The sequence below is a fragment of the Cupressus sempervirens genome, chromosome 2, assembly GCF_028749045.1.
Source record: "Cupressus sempervirens isolate cs-2001-9-10 chromosome 2, ASM2874904v1, whole genome shotgun sequence".
Lineage (NCBI taxonomy): Eukaryota > Viridiplantae > Streptophyta > Pinopsida > Cupressales > Cupressaceae > Cupressus > Cupressus sempervirens.
The window spans coordinates 514,735,364-514,754,494 of record NC_143119.1 but is presented as its reverse complement, the minus strand read 5'-3'; positions in this window follow the sequence as shown (position 1 = coordinate 514,754,494).

Genomic DNA, 19,131 nt, shown 5'->3' with positions numbered 1-19,131 from the left:
ATCATCATCCATGCATGCATGATTGGTTAAAATTTTCTTTAGCATTTCTAATATCTATCGTGGGTTGACCTATGCAAGCTTACACCATGTGTCATAAATTAAATGCTTTAGGCATTAGAGTTGTATATGTTTCAACATTTAAATGCCAAAGTGACTTCTATATAGTGAATGTGGGATTAAATCCCTAAATAATTGTCACTATAATACATCTGTATTACTTTTTATGGAGCTAATGCATTCATTTTGTGTTAGCAAAATGAATTTATGTACAGTCACCATTGATCCCATTTGAGATTGAAATCTCACATCGTGCTCCTCCACAAGAAAATGACTCCTCTGACTTAGGATCCATCCACTTCCCTACTATCTACATAGATAGATGATGCAACTCCATGGATGGTCCCTTTGTTTGTATTCTAAAATGTCATGCTTTAGAGCTCTCTTCTTTATGGGTGGGATGGAAGAATTTTAGCTGAACCTGTAACTAAAATGGATGCCTTTTTTTTGGAGTCATGGGACTGGCATGAGAAAATAGTCCATGGTCTTCTCATCCCTCATAGAGTTTCCACCTTGATTTATCTCATTCACCAACATTTCCCACCATAATTACATCCTTAATTAGACTCCTTAAGGCACTACATGGGCATTGGATGTATTGGGAGTAGATTTCATAGTTTACAATGATAAGAAACATTTAAACATGTTGATTATAGAAAATGAGTAATGAGCCAATGAATGTTGGCATCAAAATTTTTACTAGATCCCTTATTATAGTCATACCATGTTGGCATCTTAAAATTTTACAAGATCCTTCCTCATCGAACCACTGGGAAAAGAAATCTTGTTTCAATTGATCTTTCACTTATCTCACAATTCCATTTTCCTTGATTTTAACATCAAACCTGACCCATTCTAAAAAATTTAAAACAATGGAAATGTCTCTAATCATGGAGAAACCACATGCTAGGGAAAGTGCAATAAATATGTTGGTGAGTACTTCTAGTATTTTAGGCTTGATCTTGTTTCTTCAATCATTTGGCTGCCCTCTTTCTATCTAATCCATGCAACAACTCCATGAGCAGTGCAACTAAGGGAAATTAAAAAATTTGAGTCATTTGCTTATGTTTTACATAGGCAAAAAAAATAACTTATGGAAATGACTTTGTTAATTGCATTTGAAAGGGAATGTGTATAATCACTTCCTCACTCAAAACACACACCCCAACATCCTCTTGACTGATGCTTCTAACATTCCAATTGAAATATCAATGTAACATCTCCTTAGGAGTGACATTTGGGAATGTCAAGAAATAATTTTGCTTGGTAAAAAAAGTAGCAAACATTGTAAAAGATCTCTTTATTTTTATCATACTTTTTTTCTATGAATCAAATTTAAAACTAAAAATGAGTTCATGTTCATGAGGTGCTCCTTCCATCCTTCTACAAATTGTTTCCATGAAATCTGATCTAAGCCTTTCCAATGCCACTCCATTGTATTTTCCTTCATTTGAGAAGGTTCTTCATTATTATGAGTCGTATGAGTCCCATTGATATCTATTAATGTCATTGTCCACCATTCAAGGTACAATATAATCTCTTATGCCCTTATAACATCGCAGTCCACTCAATAGCATGACATAACAGATGGAATTAAAACTTAGGAAGAAGAAGCATGTTGAAACTTACAATATTAAATGAGGGTTGGGGCTAGAATTATAGATAAATACTAGAGATTCTTCATACTCAATTTTCTTGCAAGTACATTGGGGATTTATTTGGGCATGTTGAGATGCTCTTCTTTTCTTGTTTGCTTTGTGTATAACCCCATACATCTATGTGATCTCAAACAACATGTACACCTGATAAAATTTTATAATTATTTAAAATCTTTGCAATATCCTCATAAATGTCTTCAAACCTCACATTTCTTATCAATTTGGAAATTTTAGTTAGGACCCCAAAGTGGGTCTGACTAAAAAAAAAAAATTTGTATTTGAAACAACTAACTCTGTCAAAATGACCTAGTTTACTCACCATACTAATTGGATTAAAATTCCATCATTGGTTGAACCCTTGAAACTCATTTTCTATCTCTTCACAAACTTTTCACATTCATGTTAGAAGGACTCTAAACTGGTCTAAAAAATTGACCAAAAAAAAAATAGGCCCTGAGATCTGATATATCTATTCTTTGGTCCATATTCTTTTACCCTATCAAATTTCATCTCATAATGAATTTGGAGTTAAAAGATATTTACTATCAAAGTTTCCTTCTTTGAATTGTCTTGCAAGTAAACACAATAGTAACATAAAAGTGAATTCACTTTTGGCTTTGAAAATAGGTCAAATAGACACTTGGGTTCCTGAAATCAGGGACATTAGTTTAATGTTATATGGAGAGTATAATTTTGTGATTTATGCTCATGATGAATAACTAGGAAAATTTGGTAGGCGTTCAAATTTGGGTTCTCAGAATTGCATAACTGAAAACACTAGCAGAAAAGTGATTTTCACAAATGGAATGTACCTAGGATAGTGTGCAAATAGATTGGTTAGGACTTGAAAATTGGCACACTTGAAGAATTTTCAAAGTAGAACACATTAGTACAATCCATTTGGTTCAATAAATCATAGTTTCAAATTTATGACATCTTGAATAGGTCTACCAGTCAGTTTTCACATTTAGACATCAGTAAAACTTCAGAAGTTACATTTGGAATCGCATTTGAAAACTAGTCAAATGAAATTTTCATAGGCTCAAATCTAGAACATATAATGTGTCTAACCCCTATAATCTAATGCAAAAATAAATTTTTGAATAGGGTTAACTAGGTCAAAGTTATAAATGGTCAAATAGGGCTTCCTAGAATTCTAAACAATATGCATTGTCATGACAACAATAAACAACCAACTTCGAGGGATTCAAAACTTGGTCAAACATATTGAACAGACTCAAAATCTAAAACATAAGTTCTCTGATATGCATACTAAACATTCCCAAAGTGGTAGGTCATGAAACTTTACCGAGTACAAGATATTCAATTACAAACTACGATTCCTATCGTTGTTTGACACTTAGGAAAAAATGTAGATTTAAGCAATGCTCAAAATGACACTTCACAAGATGATTTAGAATGATGAATTATCATCATAGGACACATGCATATATTGAATGGAAGGTTTTAAACACATAAAACACATCATAGGCCTCAAAATGATATCCCAATATATATCCATGTAAAGCTATTATAGGGGCTCAATTTGACTTAATTTTAGAATGGTGCTCAAAATTAGAACTTCAATTATGAGTCCCAAAAAGTTTATGGTTGTTAAGATAATTTAATTTAATACTTATGCTCTTAAGAATCATTATAAATTTGAAGATAGTGAGTATCAATTCACTAGAAGTTCCCTTTAGGGTAACTTAATATTAAATATTAAAAGTAAATTATGGTTGGTTAAGGTTATTAGGGTATTAGGTACAAGATGATATACTTATATATTGAGATGAGTTATTTGGTTGTTCAAAATCATGGTTTAAATCATAAACATTGCATGTGTTCTCTAGGATATATCTGCATACCTAGGTGTTAGAAAATTAATGGACTTAGATAGATGATTATGATGATGGAAAAAAATTAAGAATTTATGGTTTATGTATTTTAATGGAAATTAATATCAATTTATATGTTCATGTTTTGATACTCTACGATTCAAGACTTGATACATTATTTGATTATTTAAACATTTATTTATACTATTGATGCTATGTTGTGTTTTACCTTATGATGATGCTATCTATGATACCTTGATGATCATGTTTATATGCATTCTAAAATTTTATTTTAAAAATATTAAATTGATTAGAATTATATTTAGAATGGTTTGATGAATTATGGTTAAAATGTTTAAGATTGAAATCGATGGATTATATCACAGTGTTGAATTACACAAGTTTTTTTTTAAATAAATACTGCATAGAAAAGATAAGTTCATTGAAATGAGATTATAAATGTTAAATGGTTAATTCAATTATGCAATTTTAATTTGATACGTATAAATGTGATTTTTTATTGGAGTATTAATATTCGAATTGAGTGTGCAGGAAACTAACCATGGTACTAATCAGAGAACCAAGAGCTAAACCTATATGCAAACTATAAAGCCAAAGTTGAATCTAATAAAGAAATTTGACCCTCATTACATTATGTGATTTAATTCATAATCGTAATTTGAATGTATGTAATAGGTTAGTTCATTCTATATTTAGTGACATACCACTTTTATTATGTTATGTCATTTTATGGTATCACTTGACACTTGTAATGTATATATGCAAATAACATATCAATTAGGGTTTGGCAATGAGACCCTTAGCCTAAAAATGAAATTAATTAGGAGCCTAAGCTAATCACATTATTTAGAGATATCATGTGAAGTCCTACCAAATATGAATTTGAATCCATATATTTAGATCACTTTTAGAGGCCAAAAAGTGGCCCTAAGAGCTTAATTTAGTAGAATTTAAGTGCCCACGAGGTAGGGGTATGATTTAGGGACCTTATTATCACCACTAGAAGGCCCAAGAAACTTTAGGGACCCTCCAAACAACCCATTTTCTAAAAGTTGTGAAATATGGAGAAGTCTTATGTCCTTACCCTTAGCCACACTTGCCCAAACTTGCATTAATGGTAGGATACAAGGTATAGTGATCAAAGCCTTAGGGTCATCTCAAGAAGTTATTTCTAGTAGGTGGGTGAGATTTTTATGCCTTTCTAGAGGGCCTCGAATAAATTAATGGGCATTCACCCACTCTCTAGTTTTAGAGACACTAGGGTTTGAAGATTGGAGAAAAAAAGATAGGGCTCTTCTCAATTTTCCATTAGATCACATTTGAGAAAGGTTGGTGATTATTGCCAAAGATATTCTTAATTCTTTTGTAATAGATTAGAGTGTTGAAGATCTCATTCATGCATTTCTCGCATTTTATGCATTATTTTTTTATGCTTGTAAGAGTTGGGAAATGGTGTTTTCAATTGTGTTTTCTTTGAGGGATTGTTTATGGGTGTTAATTCATTACTCACCCTTGGAAAGGGAAGAAGTGCCCTTGTGTGGTGAAGGGGTTATTTGTGACCTCCATGGAAGTGTAGAGTCTCTTCTCATGGAGACGAGGGAAAAATGCAAGGTTTATGGACCCTTTTTTCCAATGATTTTGATGTCTATTAGGGGAGATAAGGGGAGAACATATATGGAAGAAGTGTGTCTCTATGAGCCTTATCAAGGCATGATATTGTATGTATTTTTATTGTCATCTTATTCATGGTTGTTCCATCTTCACCCATTGTCATGGGTTCTTAGGTGAAACCAATTGTGAATCCTTGGTTTGGAAGTTCTTGTGATGTTTTTGCATTGTGGTTTGATTGTGGTTGTGACCCATTTGGTATTGGTTCTACTCGGTGAGTTGTCTCTTCTTCTCATTGAGAAGAGGGGGAAAAATGGAAGGTGTATGGACCCTTTCTTTCCAATGATTTTGATGTCTATTGGGGGAGATAAGGGGATAATGTATATGGAAGAAGTGTGTCTCTATGAGCCTTATGAGGACATGATATTTTATGTATTTTTATTTTCATCTTCTTCATGGTTGTTTCACCTTCACCCTTTGTCCTGGGTTCTTAGGTGAAACCAATTGTGAATCCTTGGTTTGAAAGTTCTTGTGATGTTTTTGCATTGTGGCTTGACTGTGGTTGTGACCCATTTGGCATTGGTTCTGCTAGCTTAGTGGATGGTCTCTTTGAAGCCTAGGTTGAAAGGTGTGAGGTCTCACCTGGACCCATCATAGCATAGTTATTTATTTTCATTTTAGATACTTTATATTTTGAGACCTTTTTGTATGTTGGACTATTTTGGATTGATATTCAAACTATATGATACTATAGGACACTTTATTTTATGGTGATTATTTATGATGTTAGAACTTATTGATGATGCTTGATGATTATTTACATTCATGTACTTGGTTGGTGATTTTATTAATGGGTAGGAAAGTATGTTTTAATACAAATATTAGATGGATTATGTATGTGAAAATCATGACATGTAAAATATTCATATCTTGTTTAGTTTGATTATGTTAGTATTATATATGAACAATAGCTTAGAAATAGAAATATGTAATTTGAAATTTAAGTGGTAAATATTTTATGTTTGATTCAATTATGAATTTAAAATTGATTTAAGATTTTTATATGCATATTATTTATATATCTTGAACTATTGATATGTGGTTTGAGTGTGCAGGAAATATAATCATGGTAAAATGGAGAATCAAGGTTATACCTTTGTATTTAATGAGAATGCCAAGGTTACATTTAATAAAGATATCCTAGCCTCATTGTTTAGTATTTTACTTTGTGAAGGTGATGTGGATGAGTGTGTTAGATAAGATTTTTCACTCATAATGTTAAGTGTATATTTTATAGTGTCACTTGGCACATGTATTATTATGTGTATAAGTGGCAACTTAGTTTTAGATATTGGAAAAAGAGATCCAACCTTATTTCTAACCGATTAGAAATGTTTAAGTTATATCCCCTTGCATAAAATTATCATAGGAAGGCTTTTATTAGATTAAATTTGGATTTTAAGTTTAAGGTGACTTTAGAGGGCTGTATTAGAGTCCTAGGGTGTTCTTTTGGTAAAATTAAGTTACCTATATGTTAGTACTATATGTTAGGGCTTTAATTTTGACTTTAGTTTAAATAACTTCTCTAACCCTTTTAAAATCCCATATTTCAAGTGTTATGAAAATGGGAAGAAATCTTACCCAACTTCTCACCTTATCTTTAGTGAGTTGAAATTCCAATCAAATAGGGAAACTAATGTAGAAAATAATTTTTTTCTCTTTCATAATGGAGAAAAAGAAGGAGTTTAGATTTTTATTAAAGGGAAATTTGAAAATGGAGTTTTCATTCACCCACTTTCTAGTTTTAGAGATTTTTCTAGTTTTTGAAGATTTGATCAAGGAAGGATAGAGGGCTCTTCTCAAATCGGTTCATTTGTCATAGGTTGGAGAAAGGTTGGATCTTTTGCAATATTTTAGAAATTGTGTATTGTATTGATTTACTGAATAAAAGTTATGTAAATTTGGCTATAGATGCACATGTGTATTGTTGGGTATGAATAAATTTCTATTGTTTTTTCATTTTTTCTTTCTCTTTGATTTTAAGAGTGTGATGTTATGGGTGTGGAAGGACATCACTCACCCTTGGGAGGGAAGAAGTGGCCTTTTGGTGAAGGGGTTAGTTGGGCCTTTCCCTTGAGTGTAGAGTCTCTTCCCTGGAACGATGAGGGATACACATGTAGTATGGGCTACATGTACCAGTACATGTTGTTATGCACTTTGGGGGTGATAAGGGGAGAAATTTTCTGAGAGTTGGTAATTATTTTGTATGTCTTGTGAAGGTAGATTTTGTTTTATGTATTTGGCTTCTCCTCAGGGTTTTAGGCACACCTTCACCCATTATATTGGTTGCTGTGGTAACCTGTTGTGTAAGCTCAAAAAGGGTGTTAAATATTTTATCATGTAATTATTGTTTTATGCAGTTGTGCTTGATTGTTACCTAGTTGGTCTTGGTTCTCCAAGCTTAGTGAGTGATCTCATAGAGACCTATATTGGGAGGTGAGCTCTCTATGGTTTTCAGTGTTATTTTCTACAAGTTTTCCAAATGGATTTTTGTTGAAGAAAAGCTTAGAAGATTTCATTTCCTATTGGAGCTTTGAAGATAATTTATTATGGATATTTTTAAAAGTGTTGTATTGTAAAAGATCACATGTAGATCTTCATTTATGTAATTTTGATTTGTTGTAAAGATCCAATTGTGATTGAAATATTTGAAGAGACATTTCAATAATGTGAATACATTTAACTATAAAATATTTCCTTGAATATGATTAAAATTAATTAAAATTTTTACCAATAATCTATTAATGATTTGATATGATTTCTTAAAATGTTTCAAAAAATTAAAATTGAGTTGTGTGTGTGTGTGTGTGTGTGTGTGTGTGTGTGTGTGTGTCTTGTTCAAATTATTAGGCATGACATTTTGGTATCAGAGCCAAATTTTTGAAAATATTAGGGTAAAAAAAAATGGGTTCAGTGGAATGTAGGAATATATCAATTTTCTTATTTTAGTATTTTTATTTCCATGTAAAAAATATAGAAAACAAAAGCAAAAACCTAAAAGAAAGATTTTACATCTTTTCATTTTGAAATATTTGATTTATGTACTAATGTTAGGAATATATTAAAAACAACAAAAGAAAACTTTCCTCACTTGTATTTATATATTGTTTATAATACACACACACACACACACACACACACACACACACACACACACACACATATATAAAGTTAAATATACAAAACTTTAAGTGTTAAAAGATTAAATTATATTTTAAGCTATTTTAATCTTAATTTGTTTGATGTTTGAAAATTTGAAAGATAGCAATGTGTGTGTGTGTGTCTATTAATATAAGAATTAAATAATACATTTAATATTTAAATGCATGATGAAGTCTTTGACATGGTAATTTATAAATTGTGCATATGAGAACCTAATTTTAGTGATATAAACCAATCTTGATTTGTTCCCTACATAATTGCCTATGATTATGGCAAAATCAGTACTTAAATTTAAAAGAAATTACAATATAATTATAAACTTTATTATTCTAAAAAAAAAAAAATAGAATAAATGTTTATGGGTGGTACCAGAGCGGGACTTACCACCCCACGTCCCTAAAATACAAAGTGAATAGCAATTTTAAAAAAAAAAAAATTAATAAAAAAAGAGCATATTAAACGTAATCATTGGAGAAGTGAGCATTTTTCAAGATAATGTCATTGCTTTCTCCAAAAAGTAGCCCATGAAACATGAGTGGTGATTTAGGTAAGTAGTTTTTTTAATTTAATTTTATCTCAAGTTAAATTTTTAGTATATCTTATTATTTATATATATATATATATATATATATATATATATATATATATATAAATTATTTATTTAAGGATATTTATTATTTTATATACATATTAAATAATGTATAATACATTTTATTTTGTAGTGAATTATATATTATTAATTTAATAACTATAATATTATATAAAACTTTAATATTAGATTTTGATGAATAAAGTTTGTATGTATTTTAAATTTAAATTCTATCTTAAATAATCTATAACAAGCTCAATTTAAATTATATATATATAATATAATAAGTATAAAAGTTGAGGAAAAATTGCAAATGAAATCTTTTACAAAACAAAAATTTTCTATTTTCAATGTTGTGTACACTTTATTCTGGTTAGTAATCGCATTGTTGCATATGAACTTTTTAGTTTCTAAAATATTTACCGTGTAATGCCCCGCCAAAGGATCCAAAGAATTAACCTAAAGTTTCACTAAGTTTGGTAGCATTTTTTTTTTAAACATGAAAGTAAAACCATACATAACATTTGTGGAAGGAATAGTAACAATACAATTGAAAGTAAACATAAACATACATACATAATTGGTTACATTCTTAAGGATCCCTTAAAGTTGAATAACATCTAAATCAACTAGTATTAATGATTCCATCTAATACTACATCCACATGATATAATACTGAAAAGTCTAACATTCTTAAATTACATTTTTGATTGCTTGATCATCCATTGTACATGCCATAGTGTATGAAAGACTTAAAAGAATATACATCTGTGTAAATAAACTACATCATCATACTAACTCTAATCCATGATGCAATAACATAAATGAAACCACAAACCATACATGATACATCATCATAACCATAAATCATCAAACATAATTAACTAAGTGCACGGTTCCTCCCGACCGTAAATAGCATCATTAGACCATCATGGATCCTAGCCATCCCTTTGTGCGTAACATTCCAAATCACCAAAGATATCATCGGTACTATCATAATAGGAATATCACTCCTAGAACATACTACATCATATGCAAAAGAGAAATCTAACATGCAAAATAAAGCATAAGATGACATCATCTAACATATAGAAATCATCAATATAAGGATACATGTCCACCATCATAATCCATGAACATAATGAAGATAAATGCCATAAAGAATACATCAGCCATGGTGTCTCAGATGGATCTCAAATGATAACAATAAAATAGCACTACCACCCGATCCCGTGGTACCTAAATGGTCCACTCCCACCGCGCTAAGGAGATAATCTCAAGTCCCAAATAGGTTGTCAAAATCACATAACACAAATACTCTCTAAGTCCAGGAATCCTAAAAGTATACTAACTCAAAGGTTCCAATCACAAAATGATAACTAATCCCAGAAGCACACAAAGACATGTAGGAAACCTACTATACAAGCGGGAAAGTTTCATCACACGGATCATCCTAGAGTTACCCTAGCAGTCTCTCAATAGATCTCGACCCCCTAGTGATCCTTGTCCGGCCACTAGTATCCTCTCATACTAATGAAGCATACTACAGAATCCAAGGTCGCAACCAAGCATTCTCTCTACTCCCATTCTAGTCTATACTAGCACTCGAGGCATGGGCAAGAACATACAATCATCTTATTAGGTTCATTTAATCCCCATTTAGTGTAAATATTTTCACTTATTAAAACAACTTACAACGAGTTACCCTGGCAGCCACTCAGGGCCCCAACCCCCATTGCAAGCCACTTCCCAACACTACAAATAGATAACCTACCCTAAGCTCATGGAATCATAAATCACAAAATCACCACAATCCTATACAAGCAATTGGAAAAATACCAAAATATAATCCACAATAAAAGCATCAAATCTCCATGAGCAACTGAAAAGCATCCGTAGATAATCATGACCACAACAGTTCTCTATTGGAAACTGAAGGTATCACTAATAATCAAAAGTATCCATTGGTTGTCAATAACCAAAATATATCTCAAAATCATACTAATCGAAGACTCCAAAATGGTTGAGTCAAAACATGTCACAACATGACATCATCAAGAAATAAATCAACATTTTAGTCCCATCATGGCAATTGGAAAGTAATCCAAGGATAACTGATCAATGACTCAAAATTTTTTAAGTCAAGTGTCTCAGATACATATAACTTAGCTTCACTCAGGAAGACTGATGAGCAATAACAATCAATAAATACAAACATCTCATAGAGCATATCATCACATTACCATGGTTGGGTTTAGAAAGATCGAGATCAAATAACATCAACATGCCATCACACTCATAACCCCCGAGCCTCTGGTAGACGTCCTATAATTGGTCAACACTAGTCAACCCAAAAACCCAAAACAAGAAGCATAGAGAAAACACAATGCAAGCACATGTTTTTGGTTTGCTAAAATTACATAGTTGAATTAAGTTTGGAGGTTTCAGTTTTCGTTTGCAAATATACTTCAAGTGTATAAGATTCTTCGTTACAAGCCAACCCTTTTATCTCTTTGAATTAACCATAGACTTACCCCTCCTTTATTTTAAAACAATACAAAAGATAATTATTTACTTATTTAACTCATTAAACTAATTCCCATTGATTTTCAATAAAATCATTACCTTATTTTGCTAACAACAATGTCACTAATAATTAAATATAACTTGCTTAAGATGCATCCCCCCCATTATACGAGTCGTTAGGATAAGACTTATCAATAATCAAATAAATAATTTATAATTTCCTTTAAGCTCCTCAAGGACATTTCTTTGACAGATAAAAGTTTTCCTCCCAAGCTCTTTTAAAAACAATTTTCTAAAATAATTCGAAGATAATTACTTGTCTATATCATTTGCATTCTTCCTCAAAATCAATGCCATCAATCATTCCCCCAAAAGCATCTCTCAATATTTAAACTATATTACTCACTGATTTATCAATAACTAAATTTTTAAAAAGTCAGTATTAAATAAATTTAACACCTATTACAATTTCCTTAGAATCTGTGTCATTGATATCCATGTCAAATAAAAACAATCCCCCTTAATAATCAATTAAATTTAATTAATAACTATATAATATCCATATTAACTTCTCACCCCCTCCAATTATTAACCAATTCTATTGATTAATATCTTTTACAAAACTTCAATCATTAATTAATCTCTACTAAATTAACTTTAATTGGATTAATTGATAACTACTTAAACCATTATACTATTATTTATTAATAATTTGTTAGACCCAACAAACATTAATAAATAATAAACTCATCAAAATTATTATTAATCGATCCAGAGAAGTCTTCCATAAACTTCATCAGTCAATTGATCATGATTGAAATTGCATTTAAATTAAGGTAGTTATCAATTATATGACTAATTATTAAATCTCCAAACCCGAATCCCTCATTAATTCAAGCAACTAATATTTCTATTTAATTTAATAATAATTAACGAACTATTATTAAATTAATGTTCCACATTCATCATTTTAAAATAAGAATAATAACAAATATTAACACACACACACACACACACACACACACACATATTAAATAACATATCAAATAACAAATATTAATATTAATTGATGAATATGTTTATATTTTTATAAATGATATTTAATAATATATATATATATATATATATATATATATCTTAATATGGTATAATATATAATATTTATAACAAACTTTATAACAAAACAAAAAGGCAATTTATAATAATCACACTGGCCATTAATGTGTGCGGACCGTAGGTACACTACGGGTCGCAGGTACTTTGTGATCTCACCGACCTATGGTACGTAGTGGTGGGGTATGGGATTCTTGCCCCCCCATCATATGCTTTTAATTTTATTTTTTAATATAACATTTTTTTTTTTATAAACTTTTCCGTGCGACACTATAATTTCCATTTTAAATGTTTTCCCCACTGCGCCATTTTTAATACAAGGTCTGCATTTTTACATTTATATATTTTAATATAAATGTTTTCACATTGACATAATCTTTTCAACAGTGTAAAATTAATGCGATTTAGAGCTCTCATTTCTATATATATATATATAATATAAAATTCAGACATAAATCCGATTGATGTACACAATGAATAGATTTAAGAACACTACGAATTCACTAAGATGAAGAAATAGAGTGTATTACCCTTCTATTAAATTTTATCTACCTATTCCTTCTGAAAAGATTTGTCCATATTATTTAACCTCAATCCCATAAATTCCTCGGATCTATGCATGCGAGATTTTCTTATACAAAAATTTAAATATCAATGACAAGATTGCATTTAACTAAAGCATTCATGCATAGAATTCTCAAAAAGCATTTAGAAAACATGAAGAAGACATGAAGTGCAAGAAGCAAAAATAACATAGGCCAAAATCACAAGTGTCTACCTGGACACTGATGCTAATTCACTTCTCATCAAAATTTTGCAAAGCAAGCTCCTTCCTTCTCCCACATTCCCGGGTCCTCCAAACATGCTCCAAACGCTCCCCCCTAAGCTTCTAGGAGTGCCTAAATATAAAGAACTCTCAGGAAGCACCTAGAATGTCTCTAGAAGCAACCAGAAGGTGTTGGCAATTAAGCATGAGTCTTTTCCAACCTTCTAGATGAGTCATAAGGTTGTAGACACCATGTGCTTAATTTGTGCGCTAACTCCTGTGTTGTTGACAACACGTGCATAATTAGAGTGCAAACTCTTGTGTTGTCAACATGACAACTCCCAAGAGCTCACATACTCCTATGTGAATAAATATAATGCACATTAATTAATTTAACATTCACTTTACTCTTTTCAATTTAATTTTTAAATTTTTAAATCTCATGCACTCACCTTAATAATTCCACTTGTTTTATCTTAATCTATTTATATTTTAATCACATGCACACATCATGCAACCTATAATCTTTTAATAATTTTAATATCTTTTCCACTTTTAAATTCATTTTCAAAACTTAATTGATAAAATATTTATTAACTTAAATAAATATTATCACATTCCAGCTTTAAAATTATAACTTTTATCTCCAAATTTAATTATTTTATTTAATTAATTTTCTAATTAATAAAATAAAATAAATATTAAAATACCATATTAATTTTTCATTAAATTAAACCATTAATTAAATCTTTTAATTAGGCTTAATTAATAGAAAATACACCAAAGACTCATAAAATAAAATACGAAAAACCCACTGTAGCAAAACACATACAAAATCAAACCAAAAGGGTTAATATCACGAATTACGTCATCTAACGCATTCTGAGAGTACTCAACTAAGATATTTGTCCTAATTTCCAATTAGGACAAATGGCTTAAAGGGTTGAGATTTGGACTTGAGAATTGATCTCCCCTCTCTTTGTTAGAATCTGAAAAGATTAATAACCCAGAAAACTAGTGCAAAGAGTAAATATCTAAACTATGAATGCAAATGATACAAAATCAAAATAGCATCATAGAGTTAGTCTCCAAGAGAGTAATGCAAATGCTGGAAGCAAAATAGCATTAGGAGGATGCAAAAACAAGAGATGCAAATACAAGCTAGGTAGCATGCTTATATAGGTTAGGAAGAGGGAGGAGGTGGCAACACCAACCAATGAGGAGCAACCATCTATCAGACTAAAGATAGCAAAGTATCTTCCCAAGATAGCTAATGGATGCTCACATGTAGGAAGATGACACCTCACAAGCATTCACCTAATAAGACATGCTTTATTAACCTAAGCGAGATTATTAAAAGTGTAGGAAAAACCTAGCAAAATAGGAAAAATAAAAAACTACACTAACACCCCCCCATAAGCGAAGCCTAGGTGGATGTAGAAATGGGTCCCGGCAAGTCAAGCCTGATGAGGTACCAATGTACATAAAATTCCCCCAAAAGAGAGAGAAAAGAGACTCCCCAAAGAAAATTAGGACTCCAAGTGAGAGGAAGAGGCCCCCCCAAAAGATGTAGCATCCTGCACCTCCAGCAAAGCTTGCAAATTTTGTCTGGTAGATCCACTTACATCGAACAATTTTTCTTCCCTTAGAAAAATGGACAAGATCCCAAGTGTGGTTCCTCATCAAGGAACTATACTCTTCTTGCATAGTTGTATCCCACTCAAAAATACCAGAAGCCTCATGAAAGGACTGTGGATTTGAGGTAGTAGCAATGAAGATGTGTAGAGCATCCTGGAATTGTGAACGAGTCTGCTTGGTGTCTGATGGATCCCCAACCCAATCACCTGCAAACTGCAAGGTCTGTCTAGCCCAAAGTGGACCAGAAGATGGAGAATCTAGAGGAGAATCATCAACCTGTGAATGATGACTAGGAGAGGAAGGAGGTGAGTCCTCTAAATCACTCTCTGCATCAAAAGTAGAGGTAGAAGACTGCTCAAGTGAATCTGACCCATCAGAAGATCTATCATGTATTCCAAGTGACTCCAATGTCAAAGTAGAAGGCAACCCTGTGACCATGCTCTGTTGGTTAAGCTGATGCAAGTAGTGGAAGTTAAGATGGCCAAACTGCTCATGCCATAATCTTCTCACGTCATTAGAGTGAGTGAGAAAAATAGTCAAAGGAGGATCAGGAACAAAGTGAGAAAACATATAGAGTCTTGACTGATGATCTTCTCTCCCAACTGCAATTGTAGAATCATTGTGCAACTTACGTATCTCCACTGAATCAGGAGTGAACTCAACCCGCTTGCCTAAACCTGTGTGAGTGATCTGGTGTACCGATAGGAGATTAGTTGACAATGAGGGTACATAAGGAACATCATGGAATGTGCCATCCCCCACATCAACAGACCCTCTCCCACACACCTCAATAGGAGTGTTGTCACCCATCAACATAGAAGGCATAGTACATTGCTCCAAGGATGCAATTTCTTCCTTAGATGAAGCCATGTGGTGTGAAACACCCGAATCAAGAACCCAAGTGGATGGTGAGGAAGCAACTGCAAAAAGGGCCTTGCCCTTTCCTTTCCCCTTGCTATTTTCTTTTTCTTTGTTAGACCCTTCATTAGAACTTTGTTTGATAGACTTAGGAACACTGATATTATTCTTCTCAAGAATGTATGTCAAGTGATCAAGTTGTTTCTACAAACATTTATGTTCATCATGACCAGGTCTTTTACAATAAGCACATTTGACCTTTTCTTTCTTAGGTTTATTGCCCTTGGAAGATGGTGTATCAATAGTTGCTTTTGAAGAAACTGGCATCTGATCCTTCTTCTCTTTGCTATTCTTTTGTTTCTTGTCCTTACTATTGTTGTTACTACTTTGTCCTTGTTGTTCTTTTGTGCCTTGGTTGGCAGCCAAGGCATGTGACTTAGAGGACTTAAGAATGCCCATCTGGATTAGCTTGTCCTGTTCTCGAGTGAGATTGATAGCAAAATCATCTAAAGATGGCATGGTGAATTGAGTACCAAGTGCACCCTTAGTAGCATAGAAGGTAGAGACAAACACAAAATATTCTGAACTTAGCTTAGAGAGAATACTAAGAATCAGTTGTTCATCTTTCTTTTCAATTCCACATTGTTTTAACTGCAGCCTTAATGATTTCAATTTGGTGAAGAAATCTTGGATTGTGTTGAAATTGCCTGGACTCAAACTTATTAATTCATTTTCCAACATATGACCCCTCATTGAATCTTGTGTGCCAAATAGTGTTTCTAGCTTTGTCCATACTTCATTTGGTGTATCCAAAGACTCAATGTGAAATAGCAAGTCAGGAGAAATAGACAAACACAATGTTCCAAATGCCTCATCACATTTGTTAAACCACTTAGGCTTATCTTCATCTTTAGCAGGTTCGGTTTCAAGTCCCATAGTTATCCTATTTAATCCAGCTTTCCTTAAGTGAATTGTCATGCGTGATTTCCACTCAAAGTAATTGTATGGAGTTAGGATGGGCATATTTGTTTGATCCATGATGAAGAAATGCAAAGAAATGCTAAAAAGAAGAGGACCTAGCCACGACAATGCCCCCCCCTTTTTATTCAATCAAAGAACCCCCCCCCAAAGAAATATGATTTGGCACTTTATTTTAGTGCATTTACAACTACCACTAGAAAGAGATACTTAGTGGTCTTGATTTCAATGCATTACAAACCCTCATGAAGAGCATATGCTAAAAGTGAAACTTGGGCACAATAATCAAGGAAAAAAATAGCACCACTGTGATCTACTCGAAAAATCATGCACTTTCAAAAAAAGAATCGCCTCGATACGAGGTCGTATGAGAAAGTTATGATCCTCCGAAGTTTCCAAAATGAGAACTGTGCACAGTCACGGCTGAGAATTTGCAATTTCTGAAGAATTCATGCATGAAAATCAAAAAATAACTCCACTAGTGGATAGAGCACAAAAAAATAGCCAAGTTCATAACAAGAATCATCAAAATCGAAGTCCGTATGAGAAAGAACGAGACATTTGAAAACTGCATTCAGATCTGCGGCTGCCAATGGAGAGGGGTATGGCTGTAGCTTTGCATGCTCGATTCTGAAAAATATACAACTTGCATGCAAAATCTAAAAGATACCCAGATGGTTTTTCGGGGCTACGAACAAAACTCAGAAAGCATTTTTCTTGCTGATGAACAAAAGATGTTGCTGTAGTGTAAATCAGACGCCTTTAACAGTAAAAAATGGCTCCAAAAATTAGAAAACGACCCCAGCAACCAAAATTTGACATGCAAATGCTGGATCAGCTTTTTAAGTCCATCAATGGCATGCTGGAACCTGCAAAACTGATTAAAAACTCCAAATATGCAAGTTGGTTGTCAGATTTGAGATTGAAACCCCAGAAAAAAACTATTTTTGTCAAAACTTTTCTTATTCTCAGGATCATCCAAAGATGCAAGAGAAGAGCATACTTCGTTTTTCAAAAAATTACAATAAAGTTTATTTTTCCCCCTCGAATCTCTCAAATAAGGAAACTAAAATCTACTCTTGCACATAGAAAAGCTCTGATACCATGCTAGAATTTGAAAAGATTAATAACCTAGAAAACTAGTGCAAAGAGTAAATATCTAAACTATGAATGCAAATGATACAAAATCAAAATAGCATCATAGAGTTAGTCTCTAAGAGAGTAATGCAAATGCTGGAAGAAAAATAGCATTAGGAGGATGCAAAAACAAGAGATGCAAATACAAGCTAGGTAGGATGCTTATATAGGTTAGGAAGAGGGAGGAGGTGGCAACACCAACCAATGAGGAGCAACCATCTATCAGACTAAAGATAGCAAAGTATCTTCCCAAGATAGCTAATGGATGCTCACATGTAGGAAGATGACACCTCACAAGCATTCACCTAATAAGACATGCTTTATTAACCTATGCGAGATTATTAAAAGTGTAGGAAAAACCTAGCAAAATAGAAAAAATAAAAAACTAGACTAAAAGGGTTAATATCACGAATTACGTCATCTAACGCATTCTGAGAGTACTCAAATAAGATATTTGTCCTAATTTCCAATTAGGACAAATGGCTTAAAGGGTTGGGATTTGGACTTGAGAATTGATCTCCCTTCTCTTACCATTGAGATAATGCAATAGGGTACACTCATCTTGGCAATTCAAGGAAGTCAATACCTGGTACCTGCAACCTGCATAAAATCTATGCATGTACATACTATATATATATATATATATATATATATATATATATATATATATGCTAAGCTAAATAGTCAATGACAAGAAGTGGTGCATCGTGTAGATCCCGACTAGCAGGTGACTACGACTCCCTTCCTTAACCACATCAAAAATGCCATCCAAGAACAAACACACACACCATACACATGCAAGTATGGGGTAAGTATCCATAAGAAAGCACATGTGATAATAAACCATCTAACTAATCAATAACTAAAAATAATGTAATCATCATGCATACATGAAATGTAGAGTTTAAGTAATCTCATCACATATTAACTAAATCCATAGCACAATATCTGCTAACCATCAACATAAAACTAACCCTGAAAGAGTTCAACAATGATAACAAAAATGTGACCTAGGGGCAGGCACTACATCCATCCCTCGTAGAATTAGGCTTACTCCTAGAAGCCTGCAAGAATAAAAAACTAAGATACTCACTATGTGGGTCCCATTGAACCCTTTCTCCC